This window comes from Anolis carolinensis, chromosome 2 (genome assembly GCF_035594765.1).
Source record: "Anolis carolinensis isolate JA03-04 chromosome 2, rAnoCar3.1.pri, whole genome shotgun sequence".
Lineage (NCBI taxonomy): Eukaryota > Metazoa > Chordata > Lepidosauria > Squamata > Dactyloidae > Anolis > Anolis carolinensis.
This window is the reverse complement of record NC_085842.1, coordinates 180,239,678-180,261,260: the sequence shown is the minus strand read 5'-3', so window position 1 is coordinate 180,261,260 and position 21,583 is coordinate 180,239,678. Positions and strand designations below refer to the sequence as shown.

Genomic DNA, 21,583 nt, shown 5'->3' with positions numbered 1-21,583 from the left:
AGGACTACTACAGTCAGCCACATTGGTTGAGTTAGGGATGCAAGTGCCCATAAAAGTGGGGAAACATAACAAAACACTATATATATTTTTACCAGGGACAGCACCTCTAAGGTCCTCCATTGCAACTATATGATCAACTTTCAGCAGAAGTGGAACACTGAGTTGCACTGGAAATCGCACTGAATCTAGAGATTCATAAAGAGATCACATTAAACTAATCTGTGAACAATCAAATCCACAAAAGTGAAATCTGCAAGTGTGGAGGGCTGATCCTGTTTTCATCACAAATCCAGAGGGTCCCTTAAGAAACTGGTCTAACAACAGTGTATGATTATGGATTGATACTGGAAGCAACTGATTAATTTCTATTACTATACCAAAGGCAACCAATCTATTACAGGTGTAAAGTTGACTGCAATCTATCACTAGTATATCAGTTTTGGTCATCCATCCATCTCTATCCAACCAGAGGGAGAGGACAGAGCTTTCAGCCCTTCCCAAATCTTGGGAAGTGGATGAGCTATCACGTAGCATCTTCAGACTGTGGCCTTCCATGGGCCACCTGCTTCCAAATGGGAAGCCCTAGGAGCGTTTCACAGAATGGAGTACAATTTACACACACATACTTTATATCAGAGGTCTCTAAACTAAGGGCCAGGGGCCGGATGTCACCCTCTAAGGTCATTTACTGCTCCCCACCCTAAGCTTTAGAACTAGGGTTGCCCTAAGTCTGAAACAACTTGAAGACACAGTTCAACAACAATTTTAATTAATTTGACGATCTCATCAACTACGTAAGAGCCTGCCCACACTTCCCATTGAAATATTGGTAAGTTTATGTTAGCTAAAATTGTTCTTCCTTTTAAATATTGTATTGTTCTATCACGGGTTTTGAGATGTGTGTAGTGCACACAGGAATTTGTTCATTTTTTCTTCAAACTATAGTCTGATTCCCCAACTGTCTGAGGGACTATGAACTGGCCCTCTGCTTAAAATGTTTGAGGACTCCCGCTTTATGTAGTCAGAATTCATGAGAAAAACAGGAAGCTCACTAACACACTCAAGGCGCATCTACACCAGGCATGGGCAAATTTCAGCTCTCCGGGTGTTTTGGACTTCACCTCTCACCACTCCAAACAGCTGTAAGATGGCTGGGATTTCTGGGAGTTGAAGTCCAAAACACCTGGAGGGCTTAATTTGCTCCATGCCTGATCTATACTGTAGGATTCACAACCATAACTCAATGGTACAAAATCCTGGAATTTTTATACCTTTGGTGAGGGACCAGAACTCTTTGGCAGAGAAGGCTAAAGACTTTGTGACACTATAACTCCCATGACTCCACAGCATTGAGCCACTGCCGTTAAAGTGGTTTCAAACTGAATTAGATGCACCCAAAGTCTCAGCTCAGTTCTGCCTTCTCTCTTTTGCCAGCCCTTCATTCCACTGAGTCCTTCCCTCCCTGTGCCTGGCAGTGCCGTGCTGCCTGCCTGAATGGCCCTGGCTTTTGTCCTTTGACTGGGTGGCAGGTGGGAAACTGTGTTGCCCTTGGCTCAGGGCCTGACTGCAAACATGCCTAGTCACGATGCATTATCATCCCAAGCGGCACCACGCCCAGAGCCCTCGGCCCAGCTCCTCACGCCACCAGGCAAAGAGAGTGGGCAGTGGATCAGCAACAGAACAGACTGGAGCAAGGAGATGATGGAGCATTAGTCCCAAATCCATCAGGGCCAGAGAAAGGTTTTCCACAACAGCCCCAAGTAAAAAGGGAGAGAGCAGGAGAAGCCACAAAAAGGAATGCAGACCCTTTATTTTGTCCACTTGGGACATTGATCAGGAATCACGCAGCTCCCCCCCCCCCCCCCGCTTTTTTAATTTTATTTTAATGTGATAACAAAGTTGATTGGACTTCTGAAACTTTTTCCACTTGTGACCATTTTGTTTGGAAAAACTTTTACATGACCCCAGGTATATATGGTAGGTATATAAAAGAGGTATAAAAAATCAAGCATTTACTTATATCACTATGTAACATGATTTTTATTCCTGGGTTATACATGTAATTTCCTAAATGGGTTCTAGCATAAAAACATGGAAAAAGTTTAATAAACTGCAAAAATTTTCTTTTTGCAGGACGTCCTGCATACAGCACATTTTGTTATAGGCCGGGCTGTGGTGCAGGCTGGTGAGCAGCCTGCTGCAATAAATCACTCTGACCATGAGGTCATGAGTTCGAGGCCAGCCTGTGGCGGGGTGAGCACCCCTCAATTAAAAAATAAAAAATAGCCCCTGCTCGTTGCTGACCTAGCAACCCGAAAGATAGTTGCAGCTATCAAGTAGGAAATAAGGTACCACTTATAAAAGTGGGGAGGCAAATTTAACTAATTTACGACGTTGGAATGAGGAAGTGCGGTCACAGTGGCTGATAAAGCAGCTGCTCCCCCCTGTGGCCAGAATCAAACATCCCCTCAGGAGAAGGTTAACTTGCCTCTACGTCTGTCTCTGTCTAGGTTCTATGTGTATATGGGCATTGAATGTTTGCCCTATATGTATATAATGTGATCCGCCCTGAGTCCCCTTCGCGGTGAGAAGGGCAAAATATAAATACTGTAAATAAATAAATAAATAAACATCCCAAGAGTCTTAACCAATCCAACATAGTTTGTGGCAGACACAAAAAAAGAAGTTTCTGAAGTATAACAACTAGTTTCGTAGTAATAACAGTACAATAAAACTGAAAACAACACTTTCAAAACAGAAACAGATTTATTTTTCAAATTTTGTTACATAGTGAATCAGTCAGCATTTGCACGGCTTACTAAACAGATCAATATTCCTTTTTATGAATTACAGCTGGCACATGTTCTGCAGGGCTTGCTGTAAGTCTTGTTGGTAACAGATTTGTCTAAATGTCTAGGCGGCGTTCAGCAATATTTTACTGTTGACAAATTCTTCACGAAACCAGCATTGAGCTAAGGGGCCCACATTTGGTGTCAGGACCCACAGTTTGAGAAACTATGCTATAGAGCACAGGTGATGCTGTTGTCCGAGTGTATTTGCTATATACTGCTGCTGCTTTACTGCATCTGAAGAAGTGGGTTTATATCCATGAGAAGTCAGGTAAAAATTAAAAACCAGTTTTAAAACTATTGCCACATTTCTGTTTTTCTCTCTCTCCACCTTCCTTCCTCTTTTTTATGCTGCAAGAGAATACAGCTACTTCTTTAGAATCTAGCTTTAATGTGACTCAAAATGTAAACCAAGGAGGTGTGCAACTAATACATAGCCCTATAATTAGTTTCTTATAGAGTTCCATAGTGGGCATACTCATATGATGTATGTGTGTGAATAATATGTATTCTGTGCAATGTTTACAGGCAGTTGGCAAGTACGACAGGCTCTGTAGGTTTGTTCTGAAGTTGAATTTGTATGTAAGTCAGATAAGGTACATTTATGTAGCTTTGAACAGCATAGGAAAGGGTTAACACCACTGTGGTGTTTGTTTTGCTGTCTGTGCCCCTGTTCAGAAGATTTCACCTCATTTTCTGTCCCTCTGATAATTGGATTTTGAAAAATATGGTTTATTGTGGAAACAAGAATTGATAATAAAGCTTCAGTAGAGACCCCTTTCCCCCATGATAACTCTTTCAGAGATAATTTCCCTTTCTAGGGGTGATTTTTCTCACTTCCTGTTGCCTCACCTCCATTCTTAACTAGGAGTCATATAGGAGTCAGATGTTTGTAACTCTGGAGCTGCCTATATATATTATGTATTATGTCTGCAATCACACTGTGTTGGTTACTGCAAGAAGATGTAACATCTTGTTGAACCTCTAAGGAGCCCCATAATGATAATGAGAGCCAGTATCCAAATGCCATAAATATATTTTGGTATTCGAATGCATTAAAATATCTAAGTTTATCTATGGACTTTATAATCACTCTCAATATTTATCCCAAGCCAACACAGGAAGGAAGCATTAATATCCTGCACAGCTGAGCACAGGGGAATAACATCCACGAAAACATCTGTCATGAAGAACTGCTGGCAACATTTTTTTTTAAATACCAAAAATGTCTACATTATTCTAACATCTGAAGTATCTAGACAGGATTCACCTGACGTCCCATCTACACTGATATATCTATATACAGTAGAGTCTCACTAATCCAAGCCTCGCTTATCCAAGCCTCTGGATAATCCAAGCCATTTTTGTAGTCAATGTTTTCAATATATCGTGATATTTTGGTGCTAAATTCATAAATACAGCAATTACAACATAACATTACTGCGTATTGAACTACTTTTTCTGTCAAATTTGTTGTATAACATGAAGTTTTGGTGCTTAATTTGTAAAATCATAACCTAATTTGATGTTTAATAGGCTTTTCCTTAATCCCTCCTTATTATCCAAGTTATTCGCTTATCCAAGCTTCTGCCGGCCTGTTTAGCTTGGATAAGTGAGACTCTACTGTATATAAAAGAGTGATAAAATCACGACACTGGACAAAACCACAAAACGAAACACCCCACAACCGTGAAAATTGACAGCACAACCTCTCATCCACACCTAAAGGACAAGGCAACAAAAAGAAAAGAAAAATAAAGTCCTAATTAGAGGGAGAGGAATAACTGTTTTTATCCAATTGCTCCCAGTTAGAAGGCTAAGCTCTGCCCACTTGGTCTCCTAGCAACCCACAGCCCAGGGGACAGGCAGAGTTAGGCCTCACTTAGGCCTCTTCCACGCTGCCTATAAAATACAGTTTATCAGATTTTAACTGGATTATATGGCAGTGTAGACTCAAGGCCCTTCCACACAGCTATATAACCCATTTATAATCTTATATTATCTGCTTTGAACTGGATTATCTTGACACCACACTGCCATATAATCCACTTCAGTGTGCATTTTATCCAGCTGTGTAGAAGGGGCCTCATATAATCCAGTTCTAAGCAGAAAATATAAGTGTCATGGAGCCAAATCCCAGGGCTGAATTTCCAAGCCCTGAATCTGGCTTCATAACATAACATAAATAACCCTGCAAGCACCTGGCGGGAGAAGATAAAATGAGCCTGGGAACTCAGGGTTGAAAGTATAAACAATTATAATTGATATAGTGTGGGAATGGTAGTAATGTGATCCAGGGGGTGGGATTTGATGATGATATTTGCGTGTGGTATTACGTTGCATCAGAAGTGATAAAATTGAATGTATGTAAACATTAGGTCATTCTCGACTTTTCCAAAGTCATGTATTCTTCAATAAAGATTGGATTTGAGAGCAGCTATCTTTGATCTGCGTTCAGACTGGTCCTTTGAAGTGAGCCTGACATTTAAGTCGAGAATCCCGTTCTCACCCTCCTGCGGAATTCGCAGTGAAGTGATAATGAGTGAAGAAGGAGATCAAAGCCCAAATGGAGCAGGGAGGCCTTCGCAAGGGGCCCGGCCGAAGAGAGAAGAGACGCTGCAAGCCATAGCTTCCTCTACGGGGTACCCCAGGCCGAACGGCGTGACCCAGAGGATTCCCAGGGGAGGAAGAGGCGTCTCTGCGGCTGCAGAAACCAGTTGGGGATCTGGAGGAAGTATGCCGGAGACCGTGGCCCTGCGGTTATCCATCCTGGAAACTAATTTATCCAGGCTGTCGGAAACCGTGGGGAGGTTGGTGCCACTATTGGAAGAGAATCTCCAAAAGGAGCCCATCCGATATGGCGCCGAGAGAGAGCCAAGTAAAGAAGGAGATTGGAGCCAGAGGGGCCAGCGAGCATCAACGCAGAGTCCCGTGGCGGCAAGGGACGAGGGAGACGAGGAATACTGGCAGGAGCTGGAATTCCGAGACAGAATGGCACGCGAAGTGGAGCGCCAGCGAGCTCTGGGAACTCTGAGGCCGCCATCTCCAACAGAGCTCCCAACCCCCCGAATGGGCGTCGGGGTGGAAAGACCACTGGGGCCAGGGATCGGGTCCAGTGGATTTGCAGACGAAGGCGGAGAGGAGCGGGAGATCCAGGAAGAGGAGGAGGATGTGCCGTACGACGAGGAAAGGCGAGATGCGGGGGCTACAGCGAGGCCAGTATGCGGATGGGTGGAAGGGCCGACAGCGGCGGCAGAATTTCGGGAGCCGCGCAGAATGACCACCGGAGTGGGGCGCGGCGTGTTCCAAGGGGCCGCCCGGGGAAACCCGATGCAACCCTTCCCCATGCCTCCCAGACAGCATCAACGGGCCGCAGAATGGATGCCAAGAAGGGAAGATCTCAAACTAGAATACGGAGGGGAATCAGATGAACTGAACTTTTTTCTAATTAGCATCAGAGGATACATGGAAGACAATGCACACACATTCCCCTCCGAAGCAAGCAGGGTTCGAGCCATCGGCAACACACTAAAGCGAGGAGCAGCCAGCTGGTATGTGCAACTACATGCCAGACGCGACCCATGCCTGAGGTCAGTGCCCCGCTTCCTCGCCGCACTGGAAAACCGGTTCAGAGACCGGCTAGAGCAATTGAGGGCTCGAGACCAGCTGAAAGGAATAAAGCAGAGGGACAAAACGGTGCCCGAGTACGCAGAGGAATTCCTCCACCTCGCGGAAAGGGTACCAGAGTGGTCTGAAGTGACCAAAGTGGAATTATTTAAAGAGGGACTACGCCCCGAGATTTTCAGCTGGGCAGCGCACAGAGATGACCCCGAAACACTCCAGGGATGGATTCAACTAGCGGGGCGCGTTGAATCCACCCTAGCCCAAGTAAAGCGCTTCAGGAGCAGCGGCGGCCAGCAAAGACCGGTGGCGAGAGGTCGAGGAGAAACGAGGAAGCAGGAAAGACCCGGAGGGAGGCCGGGGATTCCCTCCAGAGGAGACGACAACAAACCTAAACCGGGATGCTTTGTATGTGGGAAGACGGGCCATCGAGCAGCAGAATGCTGGGCCCGGAAGGGGGGGCCGCCAAAACCCCCAAAGCCCAAGCCAGCAACCGGGAGGCGTGCGGAAGAGGAGGTGCAAGCCCCAGAATCTTCAGAAAAACTGGTGAGTCGGGACAAACGCATGATAGTAGTGCCAATCTGCCTCTCGGGGCTAGAGAATCGGGCCACCTGCAAGGCATTTGTGGATTGTGGTTGTTCTAGAAACATTATAACTCCGGAATTAGCAGGAGCGCTGAAATGTCAGCAGATGGCGCTTGACTCCCCAATTGCATTTTCGCAGCTAGATGGATCAGTCGCTGCTGGGGAAGTATCAACAAAGGAAATACGGGGGGTCCCATGTAAAATAGGCAAATGGGAAGGAAGAATATCCTTTGTGATAGCCCCTATTGCCACATACCACGTAATATTAGGGATACCATGGCTCGAACAGGCAAATCCTGAAGTAGATTGGAGAGGAAAGAGCCTAGCATTTAAAGAACAGCAGACGCAATGGGAGATAAGCAAAATTGCAGAAGAGGAGGACGAGGGAGATGAAGCAGATGAGATAGACCCACAGCTATTGCCACCTGAATACAGAGACTTTGTGGATGTTTTCAATCAGAAAGAGGCCAGTAAATTACCTCCCAAAAGGAATATAGAAGTAGAAATTGAAATAACCCCAGGAGCAAACTTACCAAAACCAAAAGTGTATCCCATGTCTGTGCAGGAGAAGGAGGAATTGAGGAAATATATCGATAAAAACCTGGCGCGAGGCTTCATTAAGCCATCCAATTCGCCTCTCGGGGCCCCAGTGTTATTTAGGAGAAAGAAAGACAACTCCCTAAGATTGTGCATTGATTATCGAAATTTAAATGCAATTACTAAGGACAATAAATACCCTATGCCCTTAGTAAAGGATTTAATTACCGTATTGAAGAAAGGGAGCATATTTACCAAACTGGATTTAATTGAAGCATATCATAAATTAAGAATTAAACTGGAGGATACTTGGAAAACTGCATTTTCCTGCGCATTCGGCCATTTTGAATATAAAATTTTACCTTTCGGATTAAAAAATGGAGGCGGTTGCTTTATGCAGCTTATAAATGAAATACTACACCCATTGTTGTACAGAGGGGTATTCATATTTCTTGATGATATCTTGATTGTGAGCGAAGATAAGGAAAAGCACGTAAAATTGGTCCGGGAAGTTTTGCAGAGACTAAGAGAAGCAAAGCTGTACGCAAAACTGTCCAAATGTGAATTTAATAAAACTCAAATTGACTTTCTGGGGTATCGGATATCTCCAGAAGGGTTAGCTATGGATCCAGCTAAAGTATCAGATGTGAAAGAATGGGGAGTGCCTCAAACAAGGAGGCAATTGCAATCATTTCTGGGGTTTGCAAATTTTTATAGATCCTTCATAAAAGGCTTCGCGCAAATAACCGCACCCCTTACTGAACTTTTAAAAACAAAAGGGAAAGGGGAGACAGCAAAAGTAAAAGCTCCTGGCGCCAAACTGGGTTGGACGCCAGAATGCCAAAAGGCATTTGAAACCCTAAAAGAATGCTTCACAGAAGGACCCATCCTAAAACACCCCGATATCAGGAGCCCTTTCATAATCCATTGCGATGCCTCAGACTGTGCGTACGGGGCAGTACTATTGCAAAAAGATCAAAATGGGAACTTAAAACCCTGCGGATATTTGTCCCGGAAGTTCAGCGAAACTGAAAAATGTTGGCCAATATGGGAAAAAGAGGCATTAGCCATATTAAAAGCCTTAGAATGCTGGCGACACTTCCTCGAAGGAAGCGGAATCCCGTTTGAAATTTGGTCTGACCATAAGAACCTCCAGTATTTAAAGTCTCCTAGAAAATTGTCCCCCAAACAAATTAGATGGGCGCAATACTTCAGCAGGTTCGATTTCCAATTAAAGTTTTTTCAAGGGAAGCAGAATGTCTTGGCAGATGCTCTTTCACGCATGCCTCAACACGGAGGCATAACCACAGCAAAAGAGGGAACAATATTCTCTGATAAACAATGGGGCTTAGCTGTCAGGACAAGAGCGCAAACCCAAAAGGAGAACACTGCTATTGTTGAACTCGACGGGGAAGATAATTGGGGAAACGAACTGAAACAGTCTTATGATGGAGATCAGTGGATCACATCCAACGCAGAAAAGGGGGAGCAGAAGGGGGGATTTTGGTTTGTGAACAAGAAACTGTATATCCCAGCAACATTAAGGATTAAGATTTTGCATCGTTTTCACAATAACCAGAGCGCTGGTCATACAGGAATTACAAAAACAACCAAGGCAATAGCAAAACATTGCTGGTGGCCAGGGATGAGGAAGGACATAAAGAATCATGTTGTTCAATGTGATGATTGTGCCAGAAATAAATCGAGAGGAGGGAAGCCAATGGGATTATTACAAACAGTAGCAGAACCTACCAGACCTTGGGAATGTGTAGCTATGGACTTTGTGGGGGAACTACTGGTTAGCAAAGGACATCGTTATATTTGGACAGTATTAGACCTGTTTTCTAAACAGGCCCACTTTATAGCACTGACGAAACTACCATCAGCCGAGAAACTAGCTGAATTGTACATAAACCACATTTACAAACTGCATGGATGTCCCAGTAGAGTGGTCAGTGACAGAGGAGTACAATTCACAGCAAAATTTTGGGAAAAATTCTTGGAAATGCTAGGAGCAGAAAGGAGTCTAAGTTCTGCTTTTCACCCCATGACAAACGGGGCGGTAGAACGTACTCAGCAGACACTTGGGCAGTTCCTTCGAATGTACTCTAACATGAGACAAAATGACTGGTCTAGGTGGTTGGCTTTTGCAGAACTAGCTTTTAATTCGACTATACATTCAGCAACAAATAAAACCCCCTTTGAAGTGGTTTACGGGTATGAAATACAGCCTTTGCCCCAGTTGCCAAGATGGACAGAGAATGAGGAAACAGAGGCAGGGAAATGGAAAACGCAAATGCTAGAATGCTGGAGTCAAGTGACTGCATCCTTAAAGGAAGCACACAAAATGTATAAAGCGTTCGCAGACAGAAAGAGGGTGGAAGGCGATAAACTGGATAAAGGAGATCTAGTGTGGTTAAGTACCCAAAACATCAAATTGGGGCTACCTTCGAGAAAATTGGGCCCCAAATATATTGGACCATTCAGAATACAGGGTGTTATCAATGAAGTAACTTTCCAGTTGGCATTGCCAAAAAGTTTAGGAAAAATACACCCAGTATTCCATCGCAGCTTGCTGAAAAAATACATGGGGACTTTGGACAAAATGGACACATAGAGTTATTGTTTGATTTGTTTCAGGATTATGATGAAAGAAGAACCGAAGAGGAGGACGAAGAAAACGAGGGCGCCATGTCATGGAGCCAAATCCCAGGGCTGAATTTCCAAGCCCTGAATCTGGCTTCATAACATAACATAAATAACCCTGCAAGCACCTGGCGGGAGAAGATAAAATGAGCCTGGGAACTCAGGGTTGAAAGTATAAACAATTATAATTGATATAGTGTGGGAATGGTAGTAATGTGATCCAGGGGGTGGGATTTGATGATGATATTTGCGTGTGGTATTACGTTGCATCAGAAGTGATAAAATTGAATGTATGTAAACATTAGGTCATTCTCGACTTTTCCAAAGTCATGTATTCTTCAATAAAGATTGGATTTGAGAGCAGCTATCTTTGATCTGCGTTCAGACTGGTCCTTTGAAGTGAGCCTGACAATAAGATTATAAATATACAGTACACTCTCACTTATCCAACATAAACAGGCCTGCAGAACGTTGGATAAGTGAATATGCTGGATAATAAGAAGCGATTCAGGAAAAGCCGATTAAACATCAAATTAGGTAATCGTTATTCAAATTAAACACCAAAACATCACGTTATACAACAAATTAGACAGAAAAAGTAGTTCCATCCGCAGTAATGCTATGTAGTAATTACTGTATTTACAAATTTACCACCAAAATATCACAATGAATTTAAAATACTGACTACAAAAACATTTACTACTAAAAGGCACATTGCGTTCGATAATCCAGAACATTGGATAAGCGAATATTGGATAAGTGAGATTCTATTGTAATATGAAATACTTACTGTGGTAGAATAATACAGAACAATATAATCTCTAAAACCAGGACAGTAAATAAAGAACAACACTCGGAAAGCAGGGAAATTGGGAATTCCACAAAAGAAACAATCAGGGCCAGCTAACACCTCCCAAGAAAGAATTCTTCCAGAAAGGAAGCTGAGAAGGGAGTGAAGCACTGTGTATTACCAAAGTCATCATTATTACTATCATTACTATTATTGTTGTTGTTGTTGTTGTGTTGCTGTGAACCGTGAAAATGAATACAACCTGGCTCCAAGTATTCAAAAACACTAAAATAAAACAGAACAATACAATCTCTAAAATCAGAACACTAAATAAAGAACAACACTCTGAAAACAGGGTAATTCCATGCAGGAAACAATCAGGGCCACCTAACACCTTCCAAAAAGTATTCCCAGCACCAAACTCTGGCAAAATCTCTGTTTTCTGAAGGCCACAGACAATAGAGGCACATAAAATATCGCAAAGAACACCACTCTGAAAACAAGGGAATTCCAGACAGGAAACAATCAGGGCCAGCGAACACCTCGCAACAAAAAGTTCACTCATGGAGGAATCAGCCAGGCTTTAAAGCTGCAAGGCCATTACATGCTAATCATTTTGCCTAATTGCAGCATTCATACTTGCCTCCAACAGACAAAAAAAACCAATCAGAAATATTGTATATTCACAACCTTTAGCAAATAATATCCCTGATGGCGCAGCATGTTAAACCGCTGAGCTGCTAAACTTCTGGACCGAAAGGTCGCAGGTTTCAATTGGGGGAGTGGAGAGAGCCCCCACTGTTAGCCCCAACTTCTACCAACCCTGAAGTTCAAAAACATGCAAATGAGAGTAGATGAATAGCTACTGCTCTGGCGGGAAGATAATGGCGCGCTCCATGCAGTCATGCCACATGATCTTGGAGGAGTCTACGGACAACGGCAGCTCTTCGGCTTAGAAATGGAGATGAGCACCAACCCCCAGAGTCAGACACGACTGGACTTAATGTCAGGGGAAAACCTTTACCCTTTACCTTGACTACCACCAATTCCTCAATACTTTATTTCCCATACCACCATACTTCGCCACAACAACACGTGGCCGGGCACAGCTAGTAAACATATAATTTAGTTTGAAACTGCATTATATGATCGGTGTAAACTCATTTAATGCAGCTCAATGCAGTTCAACTGCATTATATGAGTTTACACCAGACATGGGCAAACTTCAGCCCTCTAAGTGTTTTGAACTTTAATTCCCACAACTCCAGTAGGCTGTTAGGAATTGTGGGAATTGTAGTCAATAACATCTCAAGGGCCAAAGTTTGCCCATGCCTGGTCTACACTGATCATATATAATGCACTTCCAAACTTATACTGTAGGTGGTACCAAACTTTGTAGTAGAAGTCTGAAAAGACTGATGGATAGTGATTTTGAACACCAGGACTTCGAATATGATTGCATGCAGAAAAAATTGAAAAGGGAAATGACTGGAAGATCAACAAGATTCAGTGGAAATAAAGCACCAAGTACATTACTAGCAGGTGTTAAATCACAACGGAATACAATTTGCCATGGGAGGAGAATCAAAAATATTTTCCTATGTGAATTTGCAACAAAAGGGATTACGGAAAACTCTACTGGAGCACATAGATGGCTACACAAAAAAAATTAACATAAATTTATTTCAAGTTTACGGTTGTGTCCTTCCAGATGGTTAAATGCAATCACGTATTCATTACAATGGAAAGAGAACATCACACAAGGCCCCTTCTACACTGCCATATAAAATCCAGATTATCTGCTCTGAACTGAATTTTATGGCAGTCTAGAAGGGGGCTCAAACTCCCTTTCAATGAATCCCATGTTTCACATCTGAACAGCTGACAGGAGGGTTTCTAAACTTCCATTCCACCAAGCACTGGTTTGATGTAAGGCCAGCCATCACTACTAAAACTGACAGCAAAAATTGAAACAGAACCACTTGTGCATCAGTAGCACACAAAGCAGTACCAATTCAGTGTACATATTTTGCTGCCTGGAGTACAATGGACAACCTCTCCCCATTAAGGCCAAGTGTTTGAAATGTTCTGCTGCACTCTACATGCACTGCTTCTTCACTTCATCTACCAAGCAAAGTGCCATCTAAAAATGCCATATCACCCAGTTGCAGGGCAAGACCAACCCGCCCCCAAAGGAAACTCCCTATTTGCTCTATTGTGTTATGTCAACCGTGTAACCTGCAACAGATTAATCCCTCTCTATTCAGACAAGTCCCAGCCCGCCCTGATCTGGATTTACGAGGGGATATGAATTACTCCTGCCCTCTCTAATTTTACTGCACAAAGAGTTGTTGCATCTCTTACACAACATCCTATTTTCACAAAGATCACTTGTGTCATTCCCTGTAAGCACGGAGAAGAGGATTGGTTTAGATAAAATGAATCAAAATTTGAGTTGAGTTCAAACCGGCATTGGCAACTGCTTATGTTTACATTCAGTGGTATGAAACATATACAGACACATCCGAGTGAAGCCAATTCAGTGAGTGCACAGCTATGCAGCAATACCCTGCCTAGAACATTTTCTGTCCCCTGCAGATGGGCTTTGCATCCCTGGCACTCATCGATCCTGACTTGGAAACATAAGACAAGGGCAAAGTCCCCTCAATATCTTCCCTCTCTTGCATCTTTGGTCTTTTTAAAATGTCGAACTACATTTTCTGTGTCCATAAAAGCAGTTCAGGACCAACACTCTTTGGTCCATCGTTGGAAAACATCTAAAGAGCCCCCCTCCCTCTTGCAAATTAGAGAAAAGTAGAATAGAAGCCACAGAAAATCCTCCCCTCTATAAGTTCCCATTCACATTAAAAGAAACTCATCAAAATAGGAAAAATAGGTGAAATATTTTCCCTACTAGGATTCACTCAATGGGTTATACCTTTCTCACATCCTACTGGTATTAATGAACACCCAAATACACCTCCACTTTACTTTTGATCATGGAAGTGACCCTTCTGGTAGGAAGCATAATATCCTTTTCATACCACCTTGTATTTGGACAGATACTCTCTCCAGGCTAACCTCACAGTTCCAACGTTTAGTCTCCTGTCACTCATCTTTCCCAAAAGCTGAAAATTGGCTTTTGAAATTCTACAATCAATGCTTGGCATACAAACAGATTCCCAGAGTATGAAGGAAAACTAAGATCATCGCCATTATAAAACCTGGTAAAGATGCCTCCAATGCCAGGAACTACCGACCAATCTCTCCCTTATGTCATCTATATAAAGGATATGAGAAGGTGCTATTAAATCAATTAGGACCTGTCATCGAACCTAAGCTTATTGCACAACAAGCAGGTTTCAGACCAGGGAAAAACTGTACAGGTCAAATTCTTCATGTAACTGAGCATATCGAGGAAGGTTATGAGAAAGGCTGCATTACGGGAACAGTTTTTGTGGACCTTACGGCAGCCTATGACAAGTTTGAACATTGTGAAAGCCACCCACTGCATCAGCCTCCTCCCAGTAGAGTCAAGTCAAGGAGGAGCTTCATGAGAACCACCACTCCTCTTGATGTTCCCCCAGCAACAGCAAAGGTGTCCCTCTGGGCAGCTAAACCTGGCAATCCCAACTGGATGGCCCCCCACGAGGGTCTGCCTCCAGGGGCAAACCAAGAATGGGCAATTTAGAAGTCCCTAAACAGACTGATATGCGCAGTGGGCAGATCAAAAGACAACCTGGTAAGATGGCACTACCTGGAGGAATCTTCCATCTTGTGTGACTACGGAGCTGAACAAACAACTCCTCATATGTATGCTTGCCCACAATGCCCTGCCTCATGCACAGAGGAGGAGTTTTTTAAAGCTACGGACAATGCGATTGCTGTTGCCCGCTTTTGGTCCAAAACTATTTAGCTGTTTGTGATTCCTTTATTTTATCACTTTTAAATTTATTTATTATGCAATGCTTTTGACACGAAAGAAAAAAAAAATAAACTCATCTTTCCCACTCTTCCCTCTTAATCCTATTCCCAATTGGACGCTTAGGCCTTTGGAAAAGCATGGTAAAAGTGTACTTTGAACACAGTGCACTTAAAAAGGCTCCAGTTGTGTATTTTCTTCATACTGAACAACACAATGTGGACCAGTGCATGTGTTGCTCTTTGGGTTTATTATGGTAAGGGCAAGAGATTATCTATCACACTTAACAGGAAGTCAGACAGTTGAAAAAGAAGAATCAAGTAAAAGGTATATTAAGGCACATTTAGATAACATATTAACCACTGAACTCAATCATTTACGGTCCACAAAAGACTATTCAGGCTGAATTCCCTGTCTCTTTTACAGTTTTTTCCTATCTCTGTGCAATCTTTTCTCTATGGATCAATCTATACTTTAGAATTAAGGCAGTTTGAAACCACTTTAACTGCCATGGCTCAATGCTATAGAATCCGGGCACTTATGGTTTGGAAAGGTGCCAGAACTGTTTGCCAGTGCAGGCTAAATGTCTTGTAAAACTACACCTTTGAAGCCCAGAATTTGGGTAACACTGTCCTAAATCAGCCAGATTTGTCTGTTTCCTCACTTAATGTGGATCTTCAACCAACTGTTCCTGGCAACGGCAGTCCAAAGCTGTTATCTGTCAAAGGGATGGATAGCACTCTTTTAAAAATATATTGATATGCCCCACAAAAAAGCCTGTGGAATGGGGCAGTGGCACGGGCACACGGTGGAGCAACCTGAGGCAAACCACTGCATAAAGCTGCACTAAAGAGATCTATCGTTTGGAGGAAGCAGATTTGCTTCCAACTTTACAATAACCTGCACGTATCTCTCCCATAATATATTTGTACTCTTTACACTGTGGGTCTGGGGAGATATTTGCTACTTTTACTTCCACCCACCCACCGAGTCCCAAACCATGCCACCAAAGCACGCTGTTCCAATCCCTCCTAATGAGACAAAGGTCCCTTCTACACTGCCAAATAAAATCCAGATTATCTGCTTTGAAGTGAATTGTATGGCAGTATAGACTCATATAATCCAGTTCAAAGCAGATAACCTGGATTATCTGCTTTGGTAATCTGGATGATATGGCAGTGTAGAAGGGGCCAAAATTATCTACCCCATTAGACAGATGAAGACATTACTACTCAGGAAAGTTTTTAACGTTTAAGCAGGAAAGTTTTTTATGGGGCTATAGAAGTGTGATTTAATAGATGCATTTTATTATATGTCTTTGTGGTGATGTGTTAGAATTGTGCTCTGTCTTGAGACATGAGGAAAGGCAGATAATAAAAGAAGAGGAAGAGCAGAAAGAAGAATTGTATCCTCTCTAACTATATATATATTGTTTATTTGCTCAGTCACTTCCGAGTCTTGGTGACCTCATGGACCAGCCCACGCCAGAGCTCCCTGTTAGCCATAGCCACCCCAGTTCCTTCAAGGTCAAGCCAGTCACTTCAAGGATACCATCCATCCATCTTGCCCTTGGTCGGCCCCTTTTCCTTTTTTCCTTCCATTTTCCCCAGCATCATCATCTTCTCCAAGCTTTCCTGTCTTCTCATTATATGGCCAAAGTACTTCATCTTTGCCTCTAATATCCTTTCCTCCAATGAGCAGCCGAGCATTATTTCCTGGAGTATCCACTGGTTGGATCTTCTTGCGGTCCAAGGCACTCTCAGGATTTTCCTTCAACACCACAGTTCAAAAGCGTCTATCTTACTTCGCTCAGCCATCCTTATGGTCCAGCCATAGGTTACTACAGGGAATACCATTGCTTTAACTATACGGACTTTCGTTGCCAGTGTGATGTCTCTACTCTTCACTATTTTATCGAGGTTGGTCATTGCTCTCCTCCCAAGAAGTAAACGTCTTCTGATTTCCTGGCTGCAGTCTGCATCTGCAGTAATCCTTGCACCTAGAAATATAAAGTCTGTCACTGCCTCCACATTTTCTCCCTCTATTTGCCAGTTATCAATCAGTCTGGTTGCCATAATCTTAGTTTTTTGATGGTTAACTGAACCTAGCTTTTTCACTTTCTTCTTTCACCTTGGTTATAAGCTCATATTTATTCATTAGCTTGGGAACCCAGCAGTGCCCGAGTTATTAGAAGAAAGCATAGTTTGTTTTGGTAATATCACTGAAGTTTCGTCCAGATCCGTTGTTGGCTGGGTTCAGCACTGCATAAGGTTGAACTACAACTTCCAAATTCCCATGGCAATCACCCCCAAACCCTGTCAGTATTCACAACTGGCCATATTGGGTCTATGTGCCAAGTTTAGGCCAGATCCGGCATCTGCTGGGTTCAGGGCTCTCTGGATAAAGATGGACTACAACTCCCAGATCCGAGGTCAATCACCCGCAAACCAGGTCTGTATGCACAGTTGGCCATGTTGGGTTTGTGTGCCAAGTTTGGTCCAGATCGAATGTCAGCTGGGTTCAGTGCTTTCTGGATGCAGGTGAACTATAATTCCCAAAATCAAGGTCCATTTCCACTAACACCTGCAGTATTTTCAGTTCGTCATTGGGCTTCTCTGTGCCAAGTCTGGTCCAAGTCCATTGTCAGTGGGGGTCACAGTACCAGTGAAGGTACTGCAAGTCCCATTATCCATGGCAAGTTTGGTCGAGATCCTTCATTGGTTGGGTTAACTGTGCTCTCTGGATGTAGGTCGAGTAGAACTCCTGTAAATCATGATGAATTCTCCCCAAATCTCTTGTTCAGTTGCTGATCCTGTGTGCCATAGGAAAGGGTAGGAAAGGGTTACGGGAGAGGCAGTGGGTGGGTCATGCAAATTAAGGAACCCTGGGATGTGCATTCTGGAGGAAAAACAGAACATCTGGGGTGAAATAGTCCCCGCATGAAAGCCTTCACTTGGGTGGGTGGGTGGGGCAGAATGGTGTTTGTGGAGGACACGGGCAGGGTTTGGGCTATATGTTCATGGCACTCACTGTAACCTGCATGTCAGTGGAAGGAGGGCCATGGGTGTCTCCTGCTCAGTGGAAACTATAGCTGTTTGTGGAGGTGGGAGGCTGTCTGTGTAAGTGGACACCTCCACATACACATTTTTCACTTTTATTATATGTACAAATATAATATTTTATCTGCTTTTAATTGTCTTTAGAATTTTATTATGACTAATTTTTTACTGTTTTGGAAGAAGCTTTGGTTCTCAGGTGTAAAAGTGGATTGCTACAGCTTCTTAGCCCATCTTTTATCCCTTTTGGCTGCCAATGGATCTTGAAACATTCAAGGCCTTTCCTGACCCCCAATGCAACACGGATGTACAAGGCTTGTCTTTTTGCTCTCACCACACTCTACTGCCCTCGCTAGAGGTGGAGTGACATGTAGAAACCTCCAGCTTTACCTATCTCTATCCAGGGAAGATAGCTTTTTATCTAATGCAAACACTGATAAGTCAGCCGTGACCCAGGTGAAAAGGGTGTGAAACATCGAGGCCACATGAGGTTTGTGGCTGAATAGGGTATATGTGTAACTCCACTTGTAGGTGTAGTCATTGCCCACACAGGTCAGCGAACCTCTCTAATTCCTTCACTAAGAAGCTCCTGGATGGCCACCAGCAGCTTAGCTTGCTGGTCACTGCAGCTTTTGCATAGTTCCCTAGTAAGAGCCTGCTCTGAAGTTCAGCTGCCAAATACCAGGGCTGCAAGCTTTAATCGGTTTAATTGCTAATTAGGGGAAGTGGCCAATTTTAATCAGTTAGCCTGATTGTTTATTTGCTATTTAGTCCTTGTATGATACAATAAAATAGGAATAAGAACACAAAATATAAATATTAAATATAACCTCTTAATAAAGAGTGGTAAGATTAAGTGATAAGTACAGATTAAGTATCCCTGATCTAAAATGTTTAAGACTAGGAGATTTTGGAGTTCAGATTTTGGAATACCTCTATTGCATAATGAGATATCTAGAAGACAGTATCGAAATCCATACATGAAATCCATTTGTTTCACATATACCTTATACAAATAGCCTATGGGTAATTTTATACAATGATTTTCATAATTTCGTGCATGAAATTAAGTATGTGTACACTGCAGCATCAGAAAGCAAAAGTGTCACTATCTTGGCCATCCATGTGGACAATTTCATTTTTTTAAGTCTTCTGGATTTTGGAATAGCAAATAAGGGATGCTAAACCTGTATCTAACTTTGTTAAGTTCTGAGTATTATGTAAATTACATTTTAATTGATTAAAAGAAAGTTGTCCTAAGCCTTTATTAAGTTGATCACAGCCCTATCGTATGCAAGATATAGTTGTCAAATCAGCAATCCCAGTAATGATTACATCCAATGCTAAATTATTTTACCACTTGAAGGAAAATACAAGAATAATTCTCTGTTAAAATAGGGACCAGGTGCTTCTCTTAAGGGGAAATCCAACATGGTGCTTATTGTGAAAGTTTTGTAATTTGAAGGATCAGTACTCTTGAATGGAATCATTTTATAAAAGGTCCCATAACTATACATATTGGCACTTTGTCTTGACCGCCCCCTCCCCATTTTGACCATTAGTGCTGGTGTTGCCATACGTCATTTTAACATATTATTTTATTGTGACAGTTATATTGTTTTATTGTGTTTTAATCTGTTTTATTTTATCTGTTTGTTGATACTGTTTATATGTGCTTTTAATCTATATATATATATATATATATATATATGGGTAATGGAATCACGGCACCGGACAAAACAACTAAACTAAACACCCCACAACATCGAAAATTGACAGCACAACCTCTCATCCACGCCTCTACGTTCATACAACAAAAAGAAAAGAAAAATAAAGTCCTAGCCACAGCAACGCGTGGCTGGGCACAGCTAGTCTAGTTTATATTTTGTCCTTGGTCTTGGCCCCATGTTGGCCGCCCTGAGTCCCTTTGGGGAGATGGTGGTGGGATTTAAAAATATAGCATCATCATCATCATCATCATCATTATTATTATTATTTTGGTAGCAGTCCACACCCTTAAAAAAAGATGATACAAAGCTACAGCAACTTGGTTGCCACAAGATAATTTTGCCAAAATAAAAATTCAATGCTTCTGGCAATTGATTTTATGGCATATAGAACACTAGCAAGTCAGGGCAAAGCATTCTAGTTTAGCCTTCTTCCTTACGTATGGACTTTCTTTACACAGAAATCATCCACATGTGCGTGTATGTATGCTTATGTGAATTCAGCATTCGATCATGTGAGCCTTCTCAGGCACCTTTCACACTGCCCTATATCCCAGGATCTGATCTCAGATTATCTGCTTATCCCAGTTTTCTGGTAGTGGGGATATATATAATCCAGTTTAAAACAAATAACCCGGGATCAGTTTCTGGGATATAGGGGCAGTGTGGAAGGGCCATCAGGCCTCTTCTACGCTATCCTTATATTCCAGAATCTGATCCCAGGTGGGATAAGGAGAAAATCTGGGATTAGATCCTGGAATATAGGGCAGTGTAGAAGGGTGAAATGATTTGAGCTAAATATATGCTTATTATTTTAGTAAGAAGTAAGTTACAGTCCTGGATAAGAGCACAGCATTCCTCCAAATCAGGAAATGCTTCATTTGAAAAGTATTGTTTACAGTACAGTACTGCACTTGATATTGGGTATAATATTATAACAATTCCATGTTAGTCCATGTAGTTTAGTGGCAATACAAAGGCAGATTGTTTCCCTTTATTTATCAGAATTTGCAAGCACTTTGCTTTGACTCAACTAGCCAGTTGCTTTCAAAGATGCTTTTTACCCAAGGACAAGTACCTGTTATTCCAGTTATAAGCTCCGTGGAAGCACATGTATCTGTTGACGGAGGACCAGGGAGGGCTAGTGTCTTCCCTTTCTCACCTTAACAAAATACCACACTTTCCTCTCCAATGACTCAGCAAATGCTGGTGTTTCTGCTTTTGCTAAAGCTAGCTCCCTGCCTCCACTTACATACAGTGAGCAACTTGTTCTTTCTGCTTGTGGTGAAGTGGAACCAATCAAAGAGTGGCCCAACCTCTTGAAGGTTATGCCACTACAGGAGGAGAGAGGAAGATAAAACACTAAAAAAACAACAGAGATAGTGTAAGGGGCAGGGAACACTAATGCATTCATATTCTATACAGAAGCCCCCAATGGCGCAGTAGGTTAAACCCTTGTGCCGGCAGGACTGATGACTTGAAGGTTGGGTTGCTAACCTGAAGGTTGCCGGTTCAAATCCAACTTGGGGAAAGTGTGGATGAGCTCCCTCTATCAGCTCCAGCTCCATGCGAGGACATGAGAGAAGCCTCCCACAAGGATGGTAAAAACATCAAAAAAACATCCAGGCAACCCCTGGGCAATGTCCTTGTAGACAGCTAATTCTCTCACACCAGAAGCGATTTGCAGTTTCTCAAGTCGGTGCTGACATGGAAAAAAATATTCTATACAATGTGCCTCCATTTATAGTTGATAATTTATAAGATTAGGAGCAGCTCTATGTGGACACATTTTTACAACATATGCATATACACTATAGAATTAATGCAATTTTACAACCTGCTGTGTCTAAA

At 42.5% G+C, this 21,583-nt stretch overlaps 1 protein-coding gene across 3 annotated transcripts in view; it reads right to left on the bottom strand.

Annotated features, from left to right (window-relative positions):
• Positions 1–21,583, bottom strand: part of g6pd (glucose-6-phosphate dehydrogenase) — a 42,204-nt gene that overhangs the window by 12,013 nt on the left and 8,608 nt on the right. The gene's annotated exons all lie outside the window — the stretch shown is intronic.